Below are 26,652 nucleotides of genomic sequence, written 5' to 3'. Positions count from 1 at the left end.
AAACTCATCTTTTGAGGGTTAGGGTTAACTAAAAAACATACAAATTTAATTCTAGTAGCTGTTATATTTTTTAATGTTTGTTCACCGATTCCTCTGTCAATTGTGAGCCGATTTTCAAATTTATTTTTTGTTCCAAAGAGTGTACTTCCAAGGTGGTTCCATTGGAACCAAGTCAGGATCTGATGGGGGAAAGGGGGGAAATTGAGAGAAACGCTCAATTGTCAAAGGAATTTACGATGTTCTCGCATATTCTTTATCTATAATAATCATATATTTGTGTATAATGTTATTGCTCTGCTGATGTGACGGAAAATCGGAAGTCGTTCAGCGCAAAAGCCGTTCAGTTTGCTTTTTAATCACAAACGAAGGTCACGGGTTCAATTCCCGGCAAGGACAATAACTTTTTGTTGTTGTTTAGTTAGAACACTTTTCAAATCATCTAGACTAGGTAGCGGACCCAGGGGCATGAAGCGCTCCTTAATTTCAATCATTGTTTCTTTATTCCTATTTTTCTTCATTCGGGCTACACCCTTACTTGGCCTACCCATTGTAATATTAAATGAAATAACTACGTAATTTATTGAGTAAATATCTAAGACTAAAAAGAAAAAGATAAAATATTTTTAACAAAATTGAACGGACTTCAAAAAATAAATAAGGAACTTATTAATAATTAAAAAATAATCAATCTACACACAGTTTAGCTTAATACCTATTTAAACATATTTATCTTTTTACAATATTATTTTAGCTACTACCAACTATCACTTTGAAGCCGGTGCCGAGCCCAAACAAAACAAATATAATAATATAATAATGTGACAAAATTAAATTATATCTACTATATATAATACCATATTATAATTTAATATATTATATATATATTATTGAAATAATATTGTAAATAGATAAATAGGTTTAGGTAGGTATTAAGCTAAACTGTATATATATAGTAGAATATAAAATACGTATACTAGATAGGTTACATAAGGTTTTTGTTTATTTTTATTTATTTATTACAACGATTATTATGTACATATTTTATTTTAAAATGTTTTTTTTGTGTTAAAAATCTAAGCTTGATATTATTTAAATTTTTAGTGACTTCCTTATTTATTTTTGTGATGTCGATTCAATTATTTTGTTAAAAATATATTTTACTGAATCTTCTATAATAATAAAAAAGAGTTAATAAATAATTTGCTATCAATAATATTTCCAACTGTATCATAGAATTATTTTTTCATATTGAACGTTTTACGTATTGTATCACCTTTTGAAATATGTTACGTATACATTCTAAATATGTAGAGAGCGTAATTCCTTTTCACATTCATCTAGTCAATAACAAAATATACTTGTCGTGACTATATAAAATGAGTGTTAAGAAAGTTCTTTTGTTGTAAATATCAATATTTTATCTATATATATGTTATTCGAGACATGTTATGACACTCATGATCAATCAACTCAATTAATTAATTAACGGTTTGAAATAGTCACAAAATATAATACATTAATTTTTAGGATAAGAAAATACATTTTTTTCTTATATTATAAAATCCCTTTTTTATTAATCAGAGTTTATCTAGGATACTCAACGTGGGCTCCAAACCATGGTTCCTCAAGATTAACTCGACTATTCCCAATATCTCTTCGAGATGATGAAGATTTTGGATTTATTTTCATGACATTTAATGTGGCTTTCAAGCAAATACCTTACTAATTAATATGCTGGCACTTAGTAGTATTTATGTTTTCCGAATGGTTTTATGATATTGTTTAAAATATTAGATTAATTTTGTTGTGCAAAAAGTCAGAACGGTATGTAAAAAGTTTAAAAGTGTATTTGATTCAGAGAATAATTAGTTTTAAAGTACAAACCTTTAAGATCTTTAAGAGTACAGCACGATGTTTTTTCATTATCTTATATTATATACAGTTTGTTATAATATGTCGATACATTAAATGTTAACTAGTATAAATTTATTTTGACTGTACAAATTATTTTTTCTATAGAGAGTAGCGTGAGAAGTGAATATGGTTTTGGCCATTCTGGTTACTGGGGTCACCAGGATGAATTTTTTCTTTTACACTTTTGTTTACGATAAAAATGTTCATGATTATTAATAGCTAACAATATCATTTATTAGAAATTATTTTTAATATATCATTTATTTGTATTTTAATTTTTTTGTGAGTAATTAACAAATAATTATAAATACTTAAAATATAACTTCAAATATAATGATAATGACGTTAGATTGAGTAAGTTATTAAGTTTAATAAGTTAGATCCACGGCTACACTAATATTTTCGTTACTTAGGACTTTTTGTACGCTTACCAATGTCCAAAAACAGCATTGTAAAAATGACAGATTAAGTTCAAGTCCTAAAGTGCTTTAACACAACTCCTTGCCATTTACTCACAGAATGAAGTAATTGAACGTAACAGTTGAAACCACACCAGTTGGGATGGTAGAAATCAAACGAAATTGTTTATGTTATATATTCAAAAAACATCCTAATAAAGTTTTGCATTAAGTTAAAATATTCTTCTTGATGCATATAGAAAATAAAACATTCCTCATAATTTCAAACGTTGATCATTATTATTTTCGACATTTTAATATATAAATAATATAATTGTTTGAATAGCGTCGGTGTTTTGTTGGGAAAATTGAGCTCTCCTCTACCGGAAATCATTAACTAATCTATTTCAAAGCATTACATCACGGTTGGCTTACTGACAAATAATCAAAATCTAAAACATATTCATTCATAAATATAACAACGTAGTTAAAAACACCACAAATTGGTATTAGTTATATTGTTACTATGTATTTTATAAATATTGTAAAACACATATCTAAATAAATTGTCTTTTTACTTTATAGCAATATTTAATTTAAAAAAAAGCAACCAACACTCACATATTTTATTATTCATTTGTCATGGAACAACACTATTATTTTTGTATTTAATATAATATTTTTTGATCAAGTTAGAGCACTTTATCGAATAAAAAAAACTTTTTTATCAGCTACTGTAAGTGGTTTCTGCGAAAGTGTTTTCTATATCGCATATATGAATCGAAATGTAGATCATAATAGCAAAATTGCTATGGCTATCAATTAAAAGACGTTATTTTCAAAACATGACATGGATATTTTATGTCAAGTGTCATCTGTAAATCAGACAAGGTATACCTTCAGCTAATTATAAATATACCTTAACACCTACCTGAAAATTTCCTTTAATTCCATCCTTTCCTTGTAATAACTTTGTTTTGTTTCAGGTAACCGACCCATTAAAAGCGTCCTATTAAACCAGAGTCTTCCATAGTGTTTAACTGTCGATCTAAACGTCAACTAAACAAAAACTAGTTTACATAACATTTTAGTTAGCATTACAACAGTTTTGCATACCGAGATACCATAGGAGCGTAAAGGAAAGAGACACATAGCATCATCTAAAGACAAGTCGTGGGAACCTACGCATTAACCCACCACTCTACAAGAACCGAAATGACCCTTTTATTGCTATCTTCACTTTTTGTTGTCCTTTGCGTGAAGTCCGCTTTCGCTGACATAAAATTTGAACGTACGATGTGTGGGTTTGTTTGTATTTTGGTTTGATAAAAAGCAATTCCTTAACGAAAAACACCACAATTTGGATGTTTTAACCGATTTCGAAAAAGGAGGAGGTTCTATGTTCGGCTGTATATATATTTTTTAATGTATGTTCGCCGATTTCTCCGTCAATTATGGACCGATGTTCAATATTCTTTTTTTATTCGAAAGCCAGGATCAGTTGGGGAAGGGAGGAAATCGAGGGAAACCCTCAAATTTCAAAGGCATGAACAAGGTTTTTACATATTTTATCAAAAATAATCAAAATTTAATAAAAATATTTGTGTATAATGTTATTGCTGAACTGATGTACCGGAAAATCAATATAAACAATTCAAAAATAATAATATAACTTTCTCACATATACACAAAATTTAACTACGAACAAAACAAAATTATTTTGTTGGTCGGCACCGATTTCAAAGTAATCAGTTGCTAGTAGTTGAAACGATCTTGTAAATAGATAAATAAGTTTAGGTAGGTATTAAGTTAAAATGTGTGTACATAGTAGAATATAAAATACGTGTGGTAGATATGTTAATTAAGGGTTTTGTTTATTTTAATTTTGTTGTTACAACGAATATTATTTACATATTTTATTTTAAAACTTTTTTTTGTGTTAGAATCTAAGTTTGAGTGGTTTTTCCTTTGGTGAGTTCTTTATTAATTTTTTTTATTCGGTTCAACATTTTTGTAAAAAAAATATGTGAATTTCAAAAAATACCAACGATACAAACTAAGGTCTTAAGCAAGATGTTTCCGGACACTCTATAGTCTTTATAAAGAATCTATAAATTTGTGTTGCTACAAACTAGAGTGTCAGTTACAGATATATCGTAGCAATGTCATCCTCCAAATACTAATGTAATAAATATATAAATAGTGACTGCACAAGAACTTTTCATATTCAACTTTTTTCACAAAAAAATTGAGGAGTATTTTATTACTAATTTTAAGAATATAACCATGGATGAACAATCGGAAATTAGAAGGTGCTATGTCTGGTATAACAAGCATGAAATCGCAATGTTGAAACGGTTTCAAATAACAGCAACGGGTCAATGCTTGTAGTAGCCATTTTCCCTCCTGTTGGGAATTTTTTACTGCATGTAAACGTCTGGAAACAGGTGGTTTATCAACTGCTAAGCTGTCTGGAAGTATTTCGTCCAATAAGCATTGCCGCTCATTTTCTTTAAAAATGTTTGTTTCAATAGCCTGTTCCTTGTCATCCAAATCGTTAAAAACAAGACCGAAAATTGGGATATAATGGAGCAGCATCACCAAAAATTTCTAAGAGAGTTTTATCGGCTTCGCCGGTAATTTTTTTCAAATAATTGTAATTTTAACAACAACAAAAAAATAAATAAGATGTAGTGAGCTACTTCAAACTTCAACTACTATCAAACAAAAATTATCGAACTTAAATTTTTAACACAAAAGTACATTTTAATATAACATATGTACATAATAATCCTTGTAATAAATATATAAGTATAAACAAAAACCTTATTTAATCTATCCTTTACATGAATTTTTTATTCTAATATATACACACAATTTAGCTTAATACCTACCTAAACCTATTTATCTATTTACAATATTATTTTTAGTACCACAAAGTGATCATTTTGAAGTTGGTGCCGAACCCAAACAGTTATATTAACATAGATTTGTTTTATTGGTAATTTAATTTTTTTTATATGTCACAAAATTATATTATTATATTTGTCCTCTCTGCTCGTTTTTCGGAGTCGGTTAATAAGTAATGAATATAGAAAATGACATTTTAGCACTCAATGACGTCTGCATATGTTTCAAAAAAATCAATAATAGCAAAGGGGAATCTATTACTTTATGTAGAGAAAGGCCAAATGCATCAAACTTTATAATTATATTCGGTTTTTTAACAGTTTCCATTAATAATAATTGCATTAATAATTTAATTAACAACGTTACTATTCGGTTGCAAAAAATCAATGAAAATATTATTGTTTTACATTTTTCCTGGAATTTAATTTTAATTTATTTTATAAAAATCAAAGCTTTAAACATAATAACCGCAGTTTCCTTACCCATTATAATCCCAAGAAGCGAGCATATTTTTTAGACGAAAATCTCTGTTTCACTTAACAGCGGCCTATCTCTATTCCCCAAGAGTAATTTTCAATGAAATTACTTTAAAATTGTCGCAAATTGAAAACAAAAACACGGAGACAAACATAGATTATTTCTAATTATTTATAATGAGTTATATACACGTAGACACATAGATATTTTAAATGTTGCCCTTCTTCTCTCGCTAGATTGCTTTATTTATGGCGTTTCATATTGAAATCTTTTTTTTTCTGTAGTCATAATTTCGATTCCAAGGAGGTTATCGCCGTTTTATTATTAAGCTGTCATCGATTCAGTCATAAAATACGCGAGTTCTGGCGTTTATTATTCGCGAATAAAGATAAAGAGCAACGATTTTATCGACACACTTATCTAAATACTAAAAAAATGTTCTAATACCATTCGCAGTCAAACATAACCGCTTTGTAGTTGGCTTTAAGTGAGAGTTGAACATCGTCATCCGGATAATCAACTGTAAATAACATGATGTTTCCTATAAAAACAAAGTAAAGCATAAATTATATTAGGTAATCGGTAATCAGTAGTTATCAACAAAAGACAAATTAAATGATATAAATATAAATACTAAGTTTAATAGTTCAAAGTATATGAAGCACACAATATCTATTTTTACTTGAATTATATTGACATTATTAACTTTATTGAATTACGCAGAATGATGAGTGGAATTAGGGATAATAGATATTGAACAGTGGATTTAGAAAAACAATGGATTTCTTTAGACTAAGATAAATCATTTAATTTTATTTTATTAACCGATATCGAAAAAGAAGGAGGTGCTATGTTCGGCTGGCTATTTTTTTATATATTCACCGATTTTCAAAATTCTTTTTTTGTTCGAAAGAGTGCACTTTCGAGGTTCTACCAACTGATCACTTTGAAGTTGGTGCTGAACCCAAACAGTTATATTAATATAGATTTGTTTTGTTGATAATTTAATTTTTGTATATGTCGCAAAGTTATATTATTTTATTTGCCCTTTCTGCTCTTTTTTCGAAGTCGGTTAAAAAGTAATGAATATAGAAAATAACATTTTAGCATTCCATGACGTCTGCATATATTAAAAAAGTCAATAATAGCAAACGGGAATCAATTACTTTATGCAGAGAAATGCCAAAAGCATCAAATCTTATAATTATATTGGATTGTTAAACAGTTTGCATTGATACTTCGCATTTTCTTCATTTTAGACATACTAAAGATTAATTAATTAACAACGTTACTACCCGATTGCAAAAAATCAATGAAAATATTATTGTTTCACATTTTTCCTGGAATTTAATTTTAATTTATTTTATAAAAATCAAAGCTTTAAACATAATAACCGCAGTTTCCTTACTCATTATGATCCTAAGAAGCGAGCATATTTTTTAGACGAAAATCTCTGTTTCACTTAACAGCGGCCTATCTCTATTCCCCAAGAGTAATTTTCAATGAAATTACTTTAAAATTGTCGCAAATTGAAAACAAAAACATGGAGACAAACATAAATTATTTCTAATTATTTATAATGAGTTATATACACGTAAACACATAGATATTTTAAATGTTGCCATTCTTCTCTCGCTAGATTGCTTTATTTATGGCGTTTCATATTGAAATCTTTTTTTTTTTCTGTAGTCATAATTTCAATTCCAAGGAGGTTATCGCCGTTTTATTATTAAGCTGTCATCGATTCAGTCATAAAATACGCGAGTTCTGGCGTTTATTATTCGCGAATAAAGATAAAGAGCAACGATTTTATCAACACACTTATCTAAATACTAAACAAAAAATGTAAATATTCTAATACGATTCGCAGTCGAACATAACAGCTTTGTAGTTGGTTTTAAGTGAGAGTTGAACATCGTCATCCGGATAATCAACTGCAAATAACATGAGATTTCCTATAAAAACAAGGTAAAGCATAAATTATATCAGGTAACCGGTAATGAGTAGTTGTCAACAAGAGACAAATTAAATCATATAAATATAAATACTAAGTTTAATAGTTCAAAGTATATGAAGGATACAATACCAATACTTACTTGAACTATTTTTAGATTATTAACTTTATTGAATTACGAAGAATGGTCAGTGGAATTAGGGAGAATAGATATTGTACAGTGGATTAAAAAAAAGGATTTCTTTAGACCAAGATTAATCATTTAATTTTATTTTATTAACCGACTTCGAAAAAGGAGGAGGTGCTATGTTCGGCTGTATATTTTTATATGTTCGCCGATTTTCAAAATTCTTTTTTTGTTCGAAAGAGTGCACTTACGAGGTTCTACCAACTGATCACTTTGAACAGCGCCGAGCCCAAAGAATACAAAAATAATAATATAATTTTGTGACATATCCAGAAAATTAAATTACCAAGAAGACAAATGAAAATTAGTCAAAGTAGTCAGTTCGTAGTAGTTAAAATAATAATGTAAATAGATAAACAGGTTTAAGTAGGTATTAAGGTAAATTATGTGAATATAATAGAATACGTGTAGTAGATAGGATAAATAAGGTTTTTGTTTATTTTTATTTAGTTATTACAACAACTATTATGTAAAGATATTATTTTAAAATGTTTTTTGGTGTTAAAAAATTAAGTTTGATTGTTTTTTAATTTTTAGTGAGTTCCTTATTTATTTTTTGAATTTGGTTCAATTTTTTTGTTAAAAATATTTTATAAGTAAAGTATAAATCATACTATGTAATCGGTAATCAATGATTGTCAACAAAAGATAAAAGTCATATAAATATACATACAAATGTAATAATTCAATGCATATCGAGGACATTAATACATATGTTTACTTGAATTATACTCTTACATTATTTATTTGATTCAATTATGCAAAATTATGTGTGAAATTAGAGATAATAGATATGACTACAGTAGATTTAAAAAAAAACTATTTTTATCTTTAGAACAAGAGTAATTATTTAATTTTATTTTATAAATAAAGTATAAATCATACCATGTAACCGGTAATCAATGATTGTTAACAAGAGATACATTAAATCATATAATTTTACACACAAATTTAATAGTTCAATGTATATCATAGACATTTATACATATACTAACTTTAAATTATATTTATATTATTTTCTTGAATTAATTATTTAGAATTATATGTGGAATTAGAGATAATATTACTACAGTAGCTTTAGAAAAAAATATTTATTTTATTCATTAGGTCAAGATTGGTATGATATATTTATTATCTTTATAGAATTTTCCTTGAATTTTAAATACCAGGTTTTTGTTTTCAAAATCTCATAACCAAAATTTAGCTATAGAACAAGATTCACCACCAAGCAAATAATTTTAATTTGTCAAGAGCTCATTTGTTGATACTCGAGGAATTCTTAGCCTCAAATAAGGACGTTTGTTTAGTGAAATTTAGACCCGTTAATATTTCAATGTGCATATACCAATATAATTATGTATATATGTAATTTATAAAAAAATCCCTAACTTGAAAGCTTAAGATCGCTCAATTAACTTTTTTAAAATGCTTGTTCAGAAATTAAAATTAGCTATGAACTCTAATATATACTATAATTTGAATATATTAATTTTTCTTCCAATAGTTCTTTTTAGTTGATTTGTATTAGAGATTATATTATTTAAATATTGGGTTCATTATTGATTTATTATTGATTATCTTATTGATTATTTTATGGTTGATGACGCTATATGCCACGTTCAACACGTGATCGAAATCAACTCCAACAAAACTTATTATTATTATTATTAGTGTGATATAGTATCTATTAAAGATTTTTTATGTAATGCATGGACTGAAAAGTCGGGAGCGTAACAAAGAAATCGCGTTTTTTTCTTTGATTTGCTTTATTCACCAACGGAATCTCCATCAAGAGCAACACAAACTTTCCAGCGGCACTTTCAATACCAGTTTAGTAGGACGATTTATCTCTTGCCTCAAAATAGGCCTTTCACTAGTTGCTGCTCACTCAGATAATGATGGTTCTGATTCCAGGGTCAAATGATATATTCCTGCTTGCCAAATTCGTAACAAACAGGAATTAGAAACAGGGCTAAGAATGCTCAGAAACAACAACACATTCTTGTTTTTGGCCAATAGCGAGCAAACAGCGGCACCCTCTTTGAACATAATTTTCTTATAGTCAAATGCTCATACAATATAAAACCAACACGTTCTTCATTTGTGGATTTTTTGAATTCGCTTGAAGTCACCAAACCAAATTTTTATTATTGTTTCTGATGAAATGGAGTCCTTACAATAGTTTTCAAGCTATTGCTTCGTTGTAACAGTATTTTCCCATCAAGCAGCAGTGTAAAATTAAAACACGTAATTGTTTTTGATCCATTGTTTTCAAAATAACAGAAGTAGTGTGACTCTTAGCACAATAACTCACAAACTTATGAGAAGAATAACATGAAATTTTAACAGCTCTCCTTTGAAGGTTAGTACTAACTTAAAAAGTGTAAAAGGTGCAAAAATGCAATAACTAGCCAATCTATGTGTTTGGCCCGAAACTTTACAATCCATTTTCTTTCTCATGCATTTTCCAAGTTTCTATCTTCTATATATTAAAAGAACCTATAATATCTTGACGACGTTTCGACAGAATCTCATCTTCCATCTTCAGGTCTTGCTTGTGTTTTACTTCTCCTTAAATGATCAGTTAGATTAACTAATGTTACTAAGTTCATATAACTAAGAAATAGATAAAGTAGCTAGTAAAATATAAACAAATAGATAAATAAATAAAAGATAATATGAAGCACATATATATCCTGCAAAGTCTAATTCAATCTTAATCGGGCTAAGTTATATCTGCTACTAAAATCGCATTGTTTCGTTATGTAGGACTTAAACAAATCATTTGTTATGAGTTTTGGTTGACGTATTTATCGCATATATATCGCATATTATTAAATTGATGAACTACAGACGACCTGACGAATTTTGACATTCATAATTAACATGTAAAATAAATTATGTTGATGGCTCTTAGTGTTTACGGTTTATTTACATATAAATGACGTCACATGGCACTGCGGAGCATTTTGGTGCAAATTTAAATTAAAATAGAAAAAAAAAGAATTCTGTAAATTATTATTTCTTGCTATAGTAATATATTTGTAGGAAATACTGAGAACATTAGAACATCAAACAACAATTTTCCAAAATTAGTTTACCTGCTTTTTAAAAAGTATATAGAACATAGCAAAAGCAAATATTTGATAGTTTCTTTTATAATATTACAAGAATTACATAGAATTTAAATAATTTTAAGAAGATTTATACAACTAAACAACGGGAGTTAATTAATTTTAAGGAATTTATACACATGAATAACTTTGCATTGGACTTAAATACACATACACAATATGCAAATTTCAAAGTTATTTGCTGAAAAGTTATATATATTATATATGTTGATATAAATAAACAGTTCTTCAAATAAATTATCCATCAAAATACACTTTTTACGTACCATATATCGCTAATAGATCCCGGTTTTTAGACAGAAACCTTTTTCAGAACATTAGGAAGGGTACTGAAGAAACACAAGTTGAAATTTATGTTCAAACCACATAGGAAAATGTATCAACCAACACCAAAAACAAATGGGGATCCGCAAAAGGTAACAAGATCTCCTACGAGTTATAGTATGTACTTATTATCCATGGGTAAAAAATTCCATGAATTAGTGAGATGTGGTCACACAACACACTGAGCTTTGACTGAATACTAAATGGATATTGGCCTTAAGAATTAGTTCAGTGCAGTCGAGGTTTTAACCACCTCACAAAGCTACTTTGAGGGAACATTGATAACATGATTGAACGAATATTTTGACAGTTCAAGTCCAAAAACACCTCAACAGAGACAAGGGTAGGTCTCATTACCCTTATCACTTTATCTAACATTCAATTTGTCATATCAATGTTTATTTTTTGGGTTATTTATCACTTAGATTCAAAATAACCTGATCACTAGGCTAGTTTTAGTCAATAAATGTGACCAACAATTCAAATAAACATATTGTTTTTCAATAATAGAAGTGACAATCTAACTGACTCACACATATAATAAGCGTTATCGTTCATATTTTGATTGATGTTCTTTTGATTCATATTCTGATCGATATAGACAACCCGCAAACCACAATGCGTAGGAGTGGCCATTAAATGAAGCGATCATATCCATTCGGATGAAAGTTAATCGACCTACCGTCATATAGGAACCGTAATATAATATAAATTAAACGAGACAAATTTAACTTAAATTAAGGTCGTTGTCCTTATTGAGTTAGCAAACACTTTATTTAACATTTGTATTTCTTTTTGAAGTTTGGGTGCTGACTGCTTGTTTGTTTTTAAATCCAAATGTTTTTAGGAGTGGTATTTAGTAATAAAGGATTCCTCAATTCTTACATAACAATTTTGTTAGTCCCTTTAAAGTACTGATAGTGATAATATTTTTTTAACACCGAAGTATTATTTTATGAAAAATCTTTACACTATGATCAAAAGTGTTATTGTCATGTGCCGAATCGCTTATACGTTGAAACTTAAGGTAACACTAGTTTAGAATAATTTAAAATTACTGTAACTGAAATATTATTAGAAAATTAATGTTAAATAATTGGGTACTGTTAGTGTAGTTAATATATAGCAAACTTTAAAGATTATATCATCAGAGTGAGATTTCCTACTACCCATCACGCTATGTTATATATGATTGGTTTCATGGTTTTTGTCGAGATTGTTTGGCGGTTATGAACTTTCTCCATATTTCCTTCCATAGTGAACTGCAGGGTGTCTAAAACGTCGATTTTGTTGAACTAGATGTTGTGAGTCATTTCTGTGACTACTATTATATATTTGACTCCTGTATATACATAACAGAACAATTGAAAAGTCCCCGGCCTGACACTTAGATGGCGCGACTAGAATTAAATCGATATGTTTTTAGTTAGCCTTAATCCTCAAAAGATACAAATTATAGTAATTTTGACAGCTGTCAAATGCTAGTTGAAGCAACTTGTTATGCATGTTTTGTGAAAAAAGTTGATAAAATTTTTGAAGGAAAAAAATACAGTCGAGACTAAAACCTGGCTTGATGCCGAGTTTCCGGACACTCTCCTAGGAAAATCAACTATTAACGATTGGTATCCTAAGTTTAGACTTGGTGAAATGAGCACGGAAGACGATGAACGCAGTGGACGCCCAAAATAGGTTGTTATCGGCGAAAACATAAAAGAAATCCACAAAATGATATCGAATGACCATAAATTGAAATTGAATGAAATAGCAGACACTCTCAAGATAACAACTGAAGGTGTACATCAGATCATTCACGAATATTTGGGTATAAGAAAGCTCTCTGCAAAGTGGGTGCCGCGCGAACTCACTTTCGACCAAAAACAACGACGATTTGACGATTCGCAGAAGTGTTTGAAGATGATCAAGCGTAATAAACCCGAGTGTTTGCGTCGATATGTAACAATGGATAAAACATGGCTCCATCATTTCACTCCGAAATCCAATCGACAGTCGTCCAAGTCGACTGCACACTGGGACGCGCATGGCAATAATTTTCATTGACTACCTTGAAAATAGACGGTTCATCAACAGCAACTATTACATAGCATTACTGGACCATTTGAAGGACGAAATCGCCGAAAAACGACCGCATTTGAAGAAAAAGAAAGTGCTGCTACACCAAGACAATGTGCCGTGTCACAAATCAGTGAAAACGATGGGAAAAGTTTATGAATTGGGCTTCAAATTGCTTCCTCATCCACCGTATTCTCCAGATGTGGCCCCGAGCGACTATTTCCTGTTCTCAGATCTCAAAAGAATGGTCACTAGGAAGAAATTTTCATCGATTGAAGAAGTGATCGCCGAAACAAAGCAATTTGAATTTATTTTGAAGCAAAGGACAAATCGTACTACAAAAATGGTATCGAAAAGTTGTAGGGTCGCTATAATCATGATTCTCTTATAATTTAAGATTAATACTTTATTGTTAATACTTAAATGATGCTTCGAGCAATTCCCTCCTTCGAAAATATATCACACACAATGCACCGAAAAAAACAAAAACCGAGCCTGAATAAAATCAATAATCACTATTGAGAGTACTTATTAAGTAAAAAGTCTGTTCGTAACGATATGAACAATTTCGAAGAGTGCGAGTTCTTTAAATGAAATGTGTATAGATCATAATATCTCTTTTGCATGTAAACTAAAATTACACTTTCGCCCTTCTGAAACCAAGAAATTGAACCGTTCCAACATTTATATTATTACTGCCTCGTCTAAAATATCTTGTTTTCGAATGAAACTCATTTTAAGCCTAATGGAATGAACCCAACCTAACCTAAGCTAACCAAATGAACATTGGCGCTATTGTAGAGCAATGAATCTAAAATTTAAGTTATTCAATCAATCAAACTGGAACAAACTCAAAATGAAAAACTACATTGTTTGCCTAAAGTAGCCGTATGGACTACGATGTTTCACACAAAAACTTATCAGCGCTTACTCTTTTGGATAAAAACTTAATGAATTAAGTTCATATTTGGGTTATACTGGCTTTAGAAATACATTTCCAAATTGTATACTTTGTGTAATTTTTCGATGGATGTATTATTTTTAAATATGAAATTTTTGGAAAGGATTAAGCATACAGCGAGATAATCATTCATCACCATAAACATCTCATAATATTCGATCAGTCTCCGCGCTGTATTTTTCCGTTTCTGAAATCTTCATTTTCAAGGAGTAATAAATTTTAACTGAGTAAACGAATAGCTTTAATATTATATCTAAACTATTTTAGAGATCGCTAGCTTTTAAGCGGGCTCTAGTACTATTGTATAAGTGAATTTTTTATTACTCTTCTATTACTCTTTATTACTCTTGACTGGTTCCACAATTTGACCACAGCGCAATAAGTATTTATTATGTTTATATTATATATACATAGCATGCAAAAACTCACTTCATTAAGTGATCTCCTGTATAAAATACTATTTTAATAAATTAGTCTTATACTAAAGCTTATTCTAAAATCTATATATGTCCAATAATCAGATTGAATGGTAAAACGTTTTAATCTACACACTTCACTATCACTTCGCATATTTAGCTGATTAGCGAGTACATTGGGATGCATTGATACTCGTTCGAAATACTTCACACAAACACGTTGAATTACACTCGTTATTGGTTCTAGAGGAATATCGCGTTTTATTATTTCATTTGAAACATCGTACGGACCATCGATAATGGCACGCAATACTTTATTTTGGAACCGTTACATGATGGACATGTTAGACTTGCTAGCGGTTCCCCATAGTTGGATTCCGTCTGACCAAATAGGGTTTAGTGCAGATTTATACAATAATATCATATCTAATGATAACTTGGATTTGAGCCCTATAAGCCAATACATTTGATATAGTTTAAATCTAAGTTGTTTCCGTTTGGCAAGTACGTGCTTCTTTCGGGTTAAGCGTCGATCTAGGTTGACAATTATTGATAGAGACTGGTGGACATGTTCCTCTACGGAGCGTAAAAGTTATATGACAAAATTTTGTCTCATTGGCTTTTATACATATTTTCAGCCACATTTGTATTTGATTTAGGTGCGTTTGTAGGTTAAATGATGCTATGGCTGGATTTTCATGAAAGACTAAGACTGCCATGTCATTTGCGTATATTGCCACAATGATTACTTTTCTTGTAGGTAGATCAGTTGTGTACAAAAGATGTAGTACTGGACGCAATACACTACCTTGCAGAACTCCTGAATACACTGCATGTAATTCGATATGTTCATCACCTTGTTTTACAGTAAAATGATGGTTTTGAAGGTAAGATTTTAACGACTTATTAAAAGTACACTGGAGATATGCCACTAAGTAGTTATAACTTAAGAAAAACGGAATTTCATGTTTTCTCGACCTTTTATAAAATTTTTATTGAGAAAAGCGATATTACTAGTTATATACCTAATAATCTAAGAACAATTCAGTTTAAAATACCATATGATTATTTGTAAATGTAAAATGTTCTTTCAAAACCATAAAAATGTTTTTCTCAAAAATGTCCTTAAAGAATTATATTAAGTTATGAGAAAATAGTAATAAACCACCAATTACATTAAACCAAGCACACAGTAATGTTTAACCTAAGCAGTTTAAATATTATTGAAAATTGAAGTTTGATAATTCGAGGAATATTATAATATTTTTGATGCAGGATGTATCTATTTTTGGTAAAGATTATATAATTATACAGACATTGGACGATGGATCAATATAAACAACAATGGACGATACATGAAATAAAATACACGATCTAATTATAAACAATTATTAATAATAGAAGCTCTATTAAAATTAAATACCATACCTAATAACACGAGATTGAAAAAATCAGCTATGAGTTTTTACATAAAGTTATGTCATATTTCTCGTTATGTCAACCTAATCTAGTTATAAACAATTATTATCAAGTACGATTAATGATTTCAACCTAATTCTTCGATTTGTTGTAAGTCGGAATTTTAATGTCTCCAAATTAATTGTTATTAATCATTGCGATTTTGTTCCTATTTTGATATATGAAAAAATACGAATTACTACATCAACATTTCTTCAGAGCAATTTTCTTTTATGCATAAACATAAAGATGAATTTTTATTTTATTATTGTACATTGAAGCCTTTATATATATTTTTTCTAACTGTTGCTTTCTTTTCTAATGTGCTTTGTGATGCGCAACTAGCATGGTAGATTTGCAGATTCTACATGAGAATCGACAAGAATAAATAATAGGAAAGAGAATTATTCAATATATATGGCGAGTGGACTCTAATATGTTTCTTAAGAATAATTTGCTTAAATTGTGTTCGGCCTAGAACCCATAGTAATGTTATTGTAAAAGCTCAAGAAGAACTTTCTCACTCAACAAGCCATTTTACATCGACTAAAATCCTTAAGAATGGTTTGAAAGTAAGGAAATTGGCTAGCATATTAATTTAAATCTAGAAATATTGAACAGTGTTTCTGTAATGTGCCAAATGCTTCAACGGACGAAAGCAAGAAAGTAGCAGAAGCAGAAGCAGAAGTGATCGCGTCCAGGTATGGCTCAACAGTTTAAAACTACTAGAAAAACTAAAATAGGATATTCTACCCCATTCTCCGTATTATACAGATTTTGTCCATCAAAAATTGGGACAGATGTGCCGACGTTGTGGAAACAAATATGTAGTGATTTTTATACCTGAATTGTATTTATTTTCTCAATTTCGCTCAATTTGTATCTCTGATATTAACTTTCGAATACTCGAATACACGAAAATGTATTTGAAATTAGTAGTAAATGCAATAGAGAAGTGTATTTTTTCCATCATTTTGACTTTTTGTTTGTATTTAGTGTGATTCCGAAGAAACAACTTTTACTGATTGGACACATGGATAAAGATAATATTCAAGCTGAAAAGTGGATTAATATTCTTTATACTAAATAAGAACAATAAAACAATGAATAGACCAGCATAATTTGGAGCAGTTCAAATAATTTTTTTTTAATTTTCCCACTTTTATTATGTCATTATGTTATGACTCGTAGAAGATCGCTTCAGTAAGTGATATTCCGTACAAGATTATAAACTAGAACTGTTCTATGTTATTCTAAAAACTATCACATATATCTATTAATCATATACCCTTCGCTGATATCGTGTACATTTTATGTATGGTGAGCACATTAGTATATTCTGACAATGTTACAGAGTACTTTACACTTCCATTTTTCCACACTAGTTAAATGATCTAGGGTGATATTAGTTTGTTACGATGTTTAAGACCAAATTTTGAATAACTTCATAGATCCATTTGATTTACACATCGTGCAGTTCTTCGTTGGTTACATAGCGATAATCATTAGTAATTAATTGAAGAACTTTGGTTTAGAAGGGTTATATTATTAGCGGCTTAATATTTTAATAAAATGCCATGTTTACATCACATGACTCCAAACAGACTTTACAATTGACTGATAAACCAATCCCTTTGAACTTAGGTCGAGTTGGAATAACTTTCGAATAACCAGTACAGTTCTTTGTTCTTGAGTCTTATCTGCTCTACTTTAGTCTAACGTCTATCGAGATAGATGGCAAGATAATTCGCTGATTTTGCTTGAGAAATCGAGCCAAGTGCTATAACTAGGTTCTTATTATTTCACTGCAATGCAAAATTGGCATGGACAGATTTCAAGCTGTTAAGCTGCATTTTCCAGTAGTCCAATTGTTTTTTTTTATTAATTACATCTTACAGTAGATATACTTAGTACAATCTTAATTTACAAATTAATTTATTACTACTGTTATGTTGTACTTGGATTAATAGACAAGCAAGGCGAATATGGGATTAATACATGAGTATGTATTTTCCAAATTAAATTAAAACTAATCTACTTAAGCTAAAGTTAAGAATACACTTATACATTAAACAAGTTCGTGTTATTTGGTTCGCGTCAATCTTCTGATTTTCTGCGTGTTGTCCAGTAGCAGTATTGCTTCCACGTTGTTGTGATTTAATTTCGTGTATCCATTTTATTTCGAGGTCATCGTGCAGATTTTCGTTGGTTACGTAACGATAAGCATTGGTAATTAATCGTAGAACTTTGTTTCGGATACGTTGGATTAATAGTTGGTTTGATGCCTTAGTGTAACCCCATATTTGCACCCTATAGATCCAAACCTTATAATTGACTGATGAACCAATCTCTTTGATATTTGGTCAAGTTGAGATCTTCCGACTGACCACTACAATTGCTTGACTTTGAGTCTAATCTGCTCTGCTTTGTGACTAACATGATGTTTCCAGTTTATGCTAACATGGATATATATATTCCGATTATTGTGCTTGACGAATCGGGCATACGTCAAATGATATAATTAGGTTTTTATCATTTCGCCTCAACGTAAAATTAACATGGACAGATTTTGAGCTAATAAGCTGTATTTTCCAGTCTCTAGTCCATTTGTAGATCTTATTGACTTATTCCAAGTTTTGTTTCTTTTGTTGTCGGGATATTAACATAGCAGTATAGAGCAGGTATAGCAGTGGTCCCAAGGGACTACACTGTAGAACTCCAACCGATATAGGTTTAAGTGTTGAGAATGCCCCTTCATGCGAGACTCTACATTTTCTTTCGGAAAGATATGATTCCAGCAGTAGATAGTAATTCCGCCGTAGTAATTTGCTAATTTTGTATAGTAATCCCAAAGGACATACCCGGTCAAAAGTTTTTGAAACGTCCAGGAATATTGCAGGGCAGTATTCTTTGAATGCCTTTCCTACAACCGCTGTCACTCTATGCATGGTCGATTATTGAGTGGTGATTTCAAAATCCAAACTAGAAATCTGGTATTTCTATAAATGGTTTAATACGTTCTAACTGCAGTTTCTCAAATAATTTTCACTGCAAATAGCAGCAATACAGGCCTGTAAGATCAATTTTTTCTGCCGCTTTGTCATATTTTTAAACATAATTCTTTGAGCAACCTTAGGACAATCCGGAGCATACTTCAGTCTTAAACAGGCATTGAATAAATATGTCAACATAGTTATTCCTTTTTTGTGGCAGCTCTCTTAATAACCCAGGTGAAATATCATCAATTCCAGGAGTCTTTTTAGGATTGAGGTTGTTGTCAATTTCTGTAGCAACTTCCAGTGGAGAAATCAGATTTACATCACACACTGAACACATAACACTGAAAAACAGGATTTATATCTATTGTAGATTCTCTATCATTCGGTTGGAATATGTTAGCTAAATATCCTGCGAATTATATAGCTTTTTCATTGTTGTGTAGAACCCATTCATTTTGTACAACTTGTACTCTAGGAGGTACTCTAATAATTGGTTTTTTACTTCTCCAAGTTGCTTTCCGTAGCGAATAATCTTTGTCTGCTTCCGAACTTAAATTACTTACATATTTTTCGAAGCAACTCGGTCCAATTGTTGACAACCATTTGTACTTTTTCTATAGCCCTAGATATATGTATTTTACCATAATGACTACGTAATCAGAATATGGAGAGATGAATAAATCAGTGAATGAATTATTAAAGTAGAGTTTATTGGTAACTGTGATAAGGTGATTTGTTAAAACGTGAATTGTATTTTTTGTATAATTCTAATTTGTTAATATTTAAGTTCATTTATAAGTGAAATAATTAACTCAACATTTAAAATTACTATTTCGATATCAATGCTGACGATTGAACAATTAATCAATTATATAGTACGAAAAATAAGGAGAGAAAATTAACCATAATTGTCCGTCATTTTACAACTGTTTAATTTCTCGGTTACATCCTATTTGGTCCCATCGTACAACGTCCTATTAATGGCACCCGAAGCGGTTCCTATTTGTCGAAACCACTTCACGATCCCATCTAAATTTCACCGTCCATATTTAACAACGACTCTATTAATACGACTAATGCATTGGTAAATCTTCTATTTTTCGCATTCCGCCGTAGCAGCCGTCGAGTTGTGCGACCAGTTGCGCTGAACGTCAGCTGGTGGCGGCCGTTCTTCCTATAGACAAGATGCTGCCGGCCGAAGTTGTAACGGCACTAACTGGAGAGACCAAGAGAATGTTGGCCGGCCGAGATGGCGAGCGTTAGATGAAGAGCCGAATTGAGCACCTGGACGACTAGAGCAGCAACGATCGACCACTTTTCATTCTTTCGCCTTTGTTTGCTGCAACTACAACGTTTAAGGTAAAAAGAGACAGCCGATCTGAGACGAAATGATATATTTCTTTCCGATATTATATTAATGCATTACAAAAAATTTTTCAAGATTTCAAAAAAGTTGACTGATTGATTTTTGATAATGATATTGGTACTACTGAAATTACATCAGCCTTTAAAGTATTTTTCTTTATTTTTGAGTGTTTATAAAAATACAATTTCAAACTAAATTGAAAATACACTAATAATGGACCAAAAACATATTTGAATGAGATTTTAAAAACAATTAAAATAACTTTTTTCATTGTCCCAACAGTATGGATAAGACTTGAATCTGTCACAATGATCCTGAAGCCAAAACAAAAGACTAAGGAATTTTGAAGAGTACCTCCAAACTCGTAAGTCATCAATCCACAGCCGGCACTAATCCATATATTTTTCGAAGCTGTTCGCTGCATCCTCTTTTCTCCGTTTCACCACAGTACTAAGCAAGGAACTCGTTAATCTTTCACTCTACAAACATATCCAAATCACTCAACTGTGCACTGATTGTCAAATCTTTTTTTTATTTGTTACATTGTTACTAGTCATTACCCGGCCTTATCTTAGTCTCTGGTATAATAATGTATATGGGATAATACTGCTTTTTTCAATTAAATGAACCTTACTACACTACACTACCCAAGATCGAATGCTTTGATTATTTTGAGTCTGTGTCATATTCTGGTATAATCCAAGAGTTGTATTACTTTGATATTGATATAAGAATAGAGTCTGTCTTCACATCTCCTTGCAATTATCCTGATTTCCTGAGCGCCAGTTAGTATCTGAATGTCTCGAAGTAAGTAATCAGTCCTGCAGTAACCGGGGTCTCCTACAACACTTCTCACGAGTTTGTTCTGAAAATATTTAATGAATAACTTCTTCTCTAATACGACCTCGGAAAGAAATATGCAAAATCAAACTGTAACAATATTCAAGTATCTGAGTCATACAGTGGCAAGATAATTATTCAAGAAAGACGGATTAGTTTACATTTACCCAGTCATACAACAATTGATAATGATGACGGTAGATTAAAAGTAGACGACATATTTGCTCATACCTGATTAATAAAACAACGAATAGACTATAGAGACTATTTGGAGTACTTCAAATAACATTTTTTAATTTTCCTATTCTTATTATGTCATTATGTTATGACACGTAGAAGATTGCTTCACTAAGTGATATCCCATACAAGATTATAAACTAGAACTGTTCTATGTTCTATATCTATTAATCACGTCGGACAGTAATATACGTTTTAGCATACAGGCTTCACTGACATCATGTACATTTAATGTATGGCGAGCAAATTAGTATGTTCTTATACTGTTACAAAGTACTTTACACTTCCATTTTCGATCACCCTGGTTAAAGAATTCAGGGAGATATTAGTTTGTTACGAAATTTAAGACCAAATTTTGAATAACCTTGTAGATTCATTTAATTTCCAGGTCATTGTGCAGTTCTTCGTTGGTTACATGGCGATAACCATTGGTAATTAATTGAGGAACATTGTTTTAGCAGAGCTGAGTTACTAGTTTTTTTTTAATATTTCGGATTATTATTTCAACTTTTTCGTAATAATTGGATAAAAAACTCATGGACAAAAGACCTATTCTACAAAAGAAAAATAGAGAACTAAAGCACGAAATGTTTCAATACTCAACTTATTGGCCAGGTTTAGCGACTTCTAACAACACAAATAAATGCTTCAGGTCTTCAGGAAAACCATAACCGTGATAACGCATGCAAAATAAACATATTGAAGCTGAAGGAATATAAAATAAAAAATAAATAAACACTGTTACAATTATAGTTAATTTCTGAGTGTTCATTAAGCTTAACTATATTTTGATAATTTGCCTTTGTCTTAGAGCAAGTATTCGACACACTTCTTGTTAATACCAAATAGTGCAGTTTTGTGAATAAGTTGTAATTACACTGAGATATAGCCCAACTCAATTCTCTTTATGATGTATGTTCAAATTTAAAACTCCATTAAAAATTTTAAAGAATCCAATAAAAAAAAACGAATCATTATCTATGTACTTGTCTCATAAAATGTTTTGTCTTGCAGTATACATGACTGGTAACTATTTTCACTGTAGATTGTTTGCTATATATTGATACAACATGTTATGTTACATTATGGATGAATGTTTTCCACTCCGCTTATAGAGATCCTCTCTCAACATCTTGCAGCCTTAAATTAACAGTCTCATTATTGATATAGTATCAATGTATTATTCTTAGTACAACCAACTCCATAAACTAAAAATGGGCTTTGGTGAGGAAAACTGGATATAGAGGTTACATCAGTTTCTCTTCGACCAAAGCCCGCTGCAGTACAACAAATGCTTCGCATTACTTGATTAGAAGAATATTTTATTTGAAAAATTTTAGACTAATAATATATAGTTTGGTAAGTAATAATTTCAGTGGCAGACTAAGGAACATTCCAAATATTATAGACAGTATATATTTTATTATTTTGAATTATTACTTATAGTTATATTTTGCTTTTTATCCCCTAAAAAGGAAATATTACAGTACTGGCTCATCGAAAATTGTGTTTAAATTAGTTAGTGTTTTTTTCTGTTACATATGAAATATGAAACTCAAATTTATAGCCAGCCAAACAGCTAAAAATGTTTGATGAAATTCTTAAATATATCGAGGTGTAGCGACATTTCGAAACAAATTTAATCTTGGAGTTCGACCTGAATAAACAACAGAAAATTTAAATAAAACACGACGCTAAACATTTTTAGACAAATGATAACAGGCACCTGAAAATTGGACCGTATAGAATAACAATATGCTAAAAAGATTGTTGTATGATTATGAGCCCGCAGAAGCTACACAAACAGTTACAAAACTTGCATTGATCCCAAGAAATGTGATATTAAGTTGGAATTAGATAGGAGTTGTTCAGATGCTACTTTATAACAGGATGTTCAATAAGTTCGCCAAAATTTCTCTCTAAAACAAACAAAAAAATGGTTTATATATGTAAAAGTTATTTTTCATTATTATAATATTTCCTTGGCTTCAGTAACTCATATACACAATATTTATTTATTAACTTGGTCTTAAACCACCAATTGCTTTTAAAACAACTGCAATTCTTTGTGAAGTAGATTCATAGAGTGTCCAAATAGTTTCCAATGAAATGTTCTCTCCCGTTCTTGTATTAAAACATCCTCCAATTGCTTCAGTGATGGAGATGGAAATATCTGCTCTAATACTCCTCATAACGATTCAATTATATTGCGACAATGTTAGTCAGGGAATATGTTTGCCGATGTTCCAAAACTGAACCTTTTTGGCTGTATGTATTATCATCTTGGAATATCGCAATGTTTGCCAGCAATATGTTAGTCATAGTAAGAACTTCATCACTGAGGACTCCGAAAAATTAATTCGCAGTAATCTGACTAGTAATATACATGAGAGGACTAGCTGGACACCATGATATTGTTATTGTCTTCAATCTTTTTTGGTGGTCCAGAACGCTCTTTGTCTTTGGTATCAAAACCACCACTTGTAATACGTCAAAACCAATATTCACATATTGCGTTTTACATGGATTATCATCGAGTAATGCCTTGAGATTCTCGCCTTCAATTTTTTTTTGGTGGTCCAGAACGCCCTTTGTCTTTGGTATCAAAATCACCACTTATAATACGTCAAAACCAATATTCACATATTGAAATCATTCAGGTTGAAGTAAAAAAATAGAATTCAGACATTTCCAACGAACTGGAAACCTATTTTGTACACACTTCGACAATATGACATATATTGAAAACTGAATGAAAAAAGTGAGACTTCATGTTAAAAGTTAGTTATAAATATACCCAATGCGATTTAATACACAGTAACACTATCTATTGTGAATCCTTTAAAATCAATTTATACCAATGTATATTAATATATAGTCAAATTTGATTGATTGATTAAAATAAATTGAGAGATTCGAAATTAGAGAACAACCTAACAATTATTGGCGACTCAAAGACGACACTAATCCCGGGACAGCCTCTTTCCTAAACCAATTTAGGATACTTCCTCTAACAGCAGTAATTAAATGACAACTTAATGAACGGGCGCCTTTATGAGTCACCGGAAATTCACAAATGTTCATGTACATCTTCATCGCTCTCGACGCGTTTAAAACCCAAACCAATAAAATAATCTCTCCGAGCGCACCGTAATTTATCTAATTTATCTGTCCGAAAATCTAACTATCAAACGGAACACTTTCCAGTACCATTTTTTTCACCTTTAGATCTCCTGACGTGACCTAGCAGTTTCAGTCAGGCGGTACGAGGCAGACAGCAAGAAAAAAAGACACGCTAAGGCCGTACTTTCTCTTTTGGCTCCGTAGCGGCATGAAGTTGAGCGCGATTTTAAAGGAAGAGATTGGTGAATATTCATTTTCGGTGCGGAGAGAAAGAAAAATCAAGAAGGCGCATTTTGTTTGGCGTTTGTTTCTCCCGGCGCGGATCGGACCGTCCATTCGCGTGATATGCGCCCGGTGTTCCGTACGTAAGTGTGTGTGCCGAGCGGGCTTTGAAAACAATTGAATGTCACAAGAGATTGTACGACAGGATTTAGAAATCTGTTTCGTGGGGACGTACGAGGGTTTTCCGTTTGTTTTTTCTCTCTATGAATGGATCTTTATCGGGTTTCGTTCTATTGAATTTGTTGCCGATGTAATAAATTATCTTATTTCAGTCGATGTATTCAATGTAAATCAGGAATGACGAATGATGATGGTAGTAAATGATGTTATAATCGAGTAGGACTTGGGTACATTAATTCGTGATTATGTAGACTGATTAGATGAAGTTTAAAAATACATTAACAGTTATCAGAGTTCTTGTTTACTTTTAAATCGTGAATAATCTATATATTAATTGGCTTCGAAAATTTTGCCTCCCTTTTTGAGAAAAACAGGAACACCAAAAAGCTTGAAATTTGGCAAGAATTTTTATGTAAAATGCCCTACAAATAAGTAAATTCCAATAAAACAAAATACGTCCAAATCAATTAATCTGGAATAGCCGTCAGATCGGTGACACATAATATACAAACAAATATTTTAGGCTCTATTTGTCAGGGGACCGGCTCGACTCGCTGCCCCCTACCAGCTCCAATTCTAATACAGTAGATTATTCGTCGTTTCTGTTGTACGTAAATCCACTACGGACATATACTGTTACGTTGTCACGTTAATTTGGCAACTCTGTACCGCAAAATGCCGACAGAGCAATTTTAAATTGACAGACCTTAAGTTTTGAATTTGAAACGATATTAACACGGAAAGTGAGTAATCATATAGTCACATTCATACAGTTCACATAGAAAGTAAGTCACATTTTATATTATTTGTATTATGTTTTATCGGAAGGTATATTCAGCTGTGAAGGAAAAATAGAACATATTTTTTTGATAACATCTTTATTAGATATGCTTAGTGCAATCTTCTAATTCCCAAGCAAGACGAGTGCGAGATAAATACATCAATATGTATTTATTCCTCAATAACAAAACTATAATAATATAAGCTATAGTTTACACTAATGGTATATACTTTACAAAAGCTCATGTGGTTTTATTCGCTTCAATCTTCTGACATCCTGCGCGTTCCAGTAGTTCTATTGTTTCCACGTTAGTATGATTTAGTAATCTTCTTTCGTGTTTCAAGGCGAAATCCTGCACAACTTCGAAAATCCATTTGATTTCCATGTCATCGTGCAGTTCTTCGTTGGTTACGCAACGATAAGCATCGGTAATTAATTGAAGAATTTTATTTTGCCAGCGTTTGCTGATTTTTGACGTTGAGTTGATTTGAATTTTTAGTACAACCTCATGTTTGCATCCCATAGGCCCAAATTGGCTTTATGATTGTCTGATAAATTAATCTCTTTAATTTTAGATCAAGTTGAGAGTATCTTCCGACAAACCAATATAGTTGTTTTATTTTGGTTCTAATGTGTTTTGCTTTTTGTCTAACATGATGTTTAAACACCACATATGCAAACATTTCATAAAAAGAAATTAT

At 30.8% G+C, this 26,652-nt stretch overlaps 1 long non-coding RNA gene across 1 annotated transcript in view; it reads left to right on the top strand.

Annotated features, from left to right (window-relative positions):
• Positions 1–26,652, top strand: part of LOC143202709 (uncharacterized) — a 55,287-nt gene that overhangs the window by 20,162 nt on the left and 8,473 nt on the right. Inside the window, exons 2-3 of the long non-coding RNA XR_013007217.1 lie at positions 15,506–15,632; positions 20,319–20,561. This is a non-coding gene — a long non-coding RNA (uncharacterized LOC143202709). The remainder of the gene's footprint in view (positions 1–15,505; positions 15,633–20,318; positions 20,562–26,652) is intronic.

The sequence above is a fragment of the Rhynchophorus ferrugineus genome, unplaced genomic scaffold (genome assembly GCF_030347505.1).
Source record: "Rhynchophorus ferrugineus isolate W39M unplaced genomic scaffold, kcgeb_rfMv2 rfM9, whole genome shotgun sequence".
Taxonomy (NCBI): Eukaryota; Metazoa; Arthropoda; class Insecta; order Coleoptera; family Curculionidae; genus Rhynchophorus; species Rhynchophorus ferrugineus.
The sequence above is the reverse complement of the archived record's forward strand: the minus strand, read 5'-3'. Positions and strand labels throughout refer to the sequence as shown.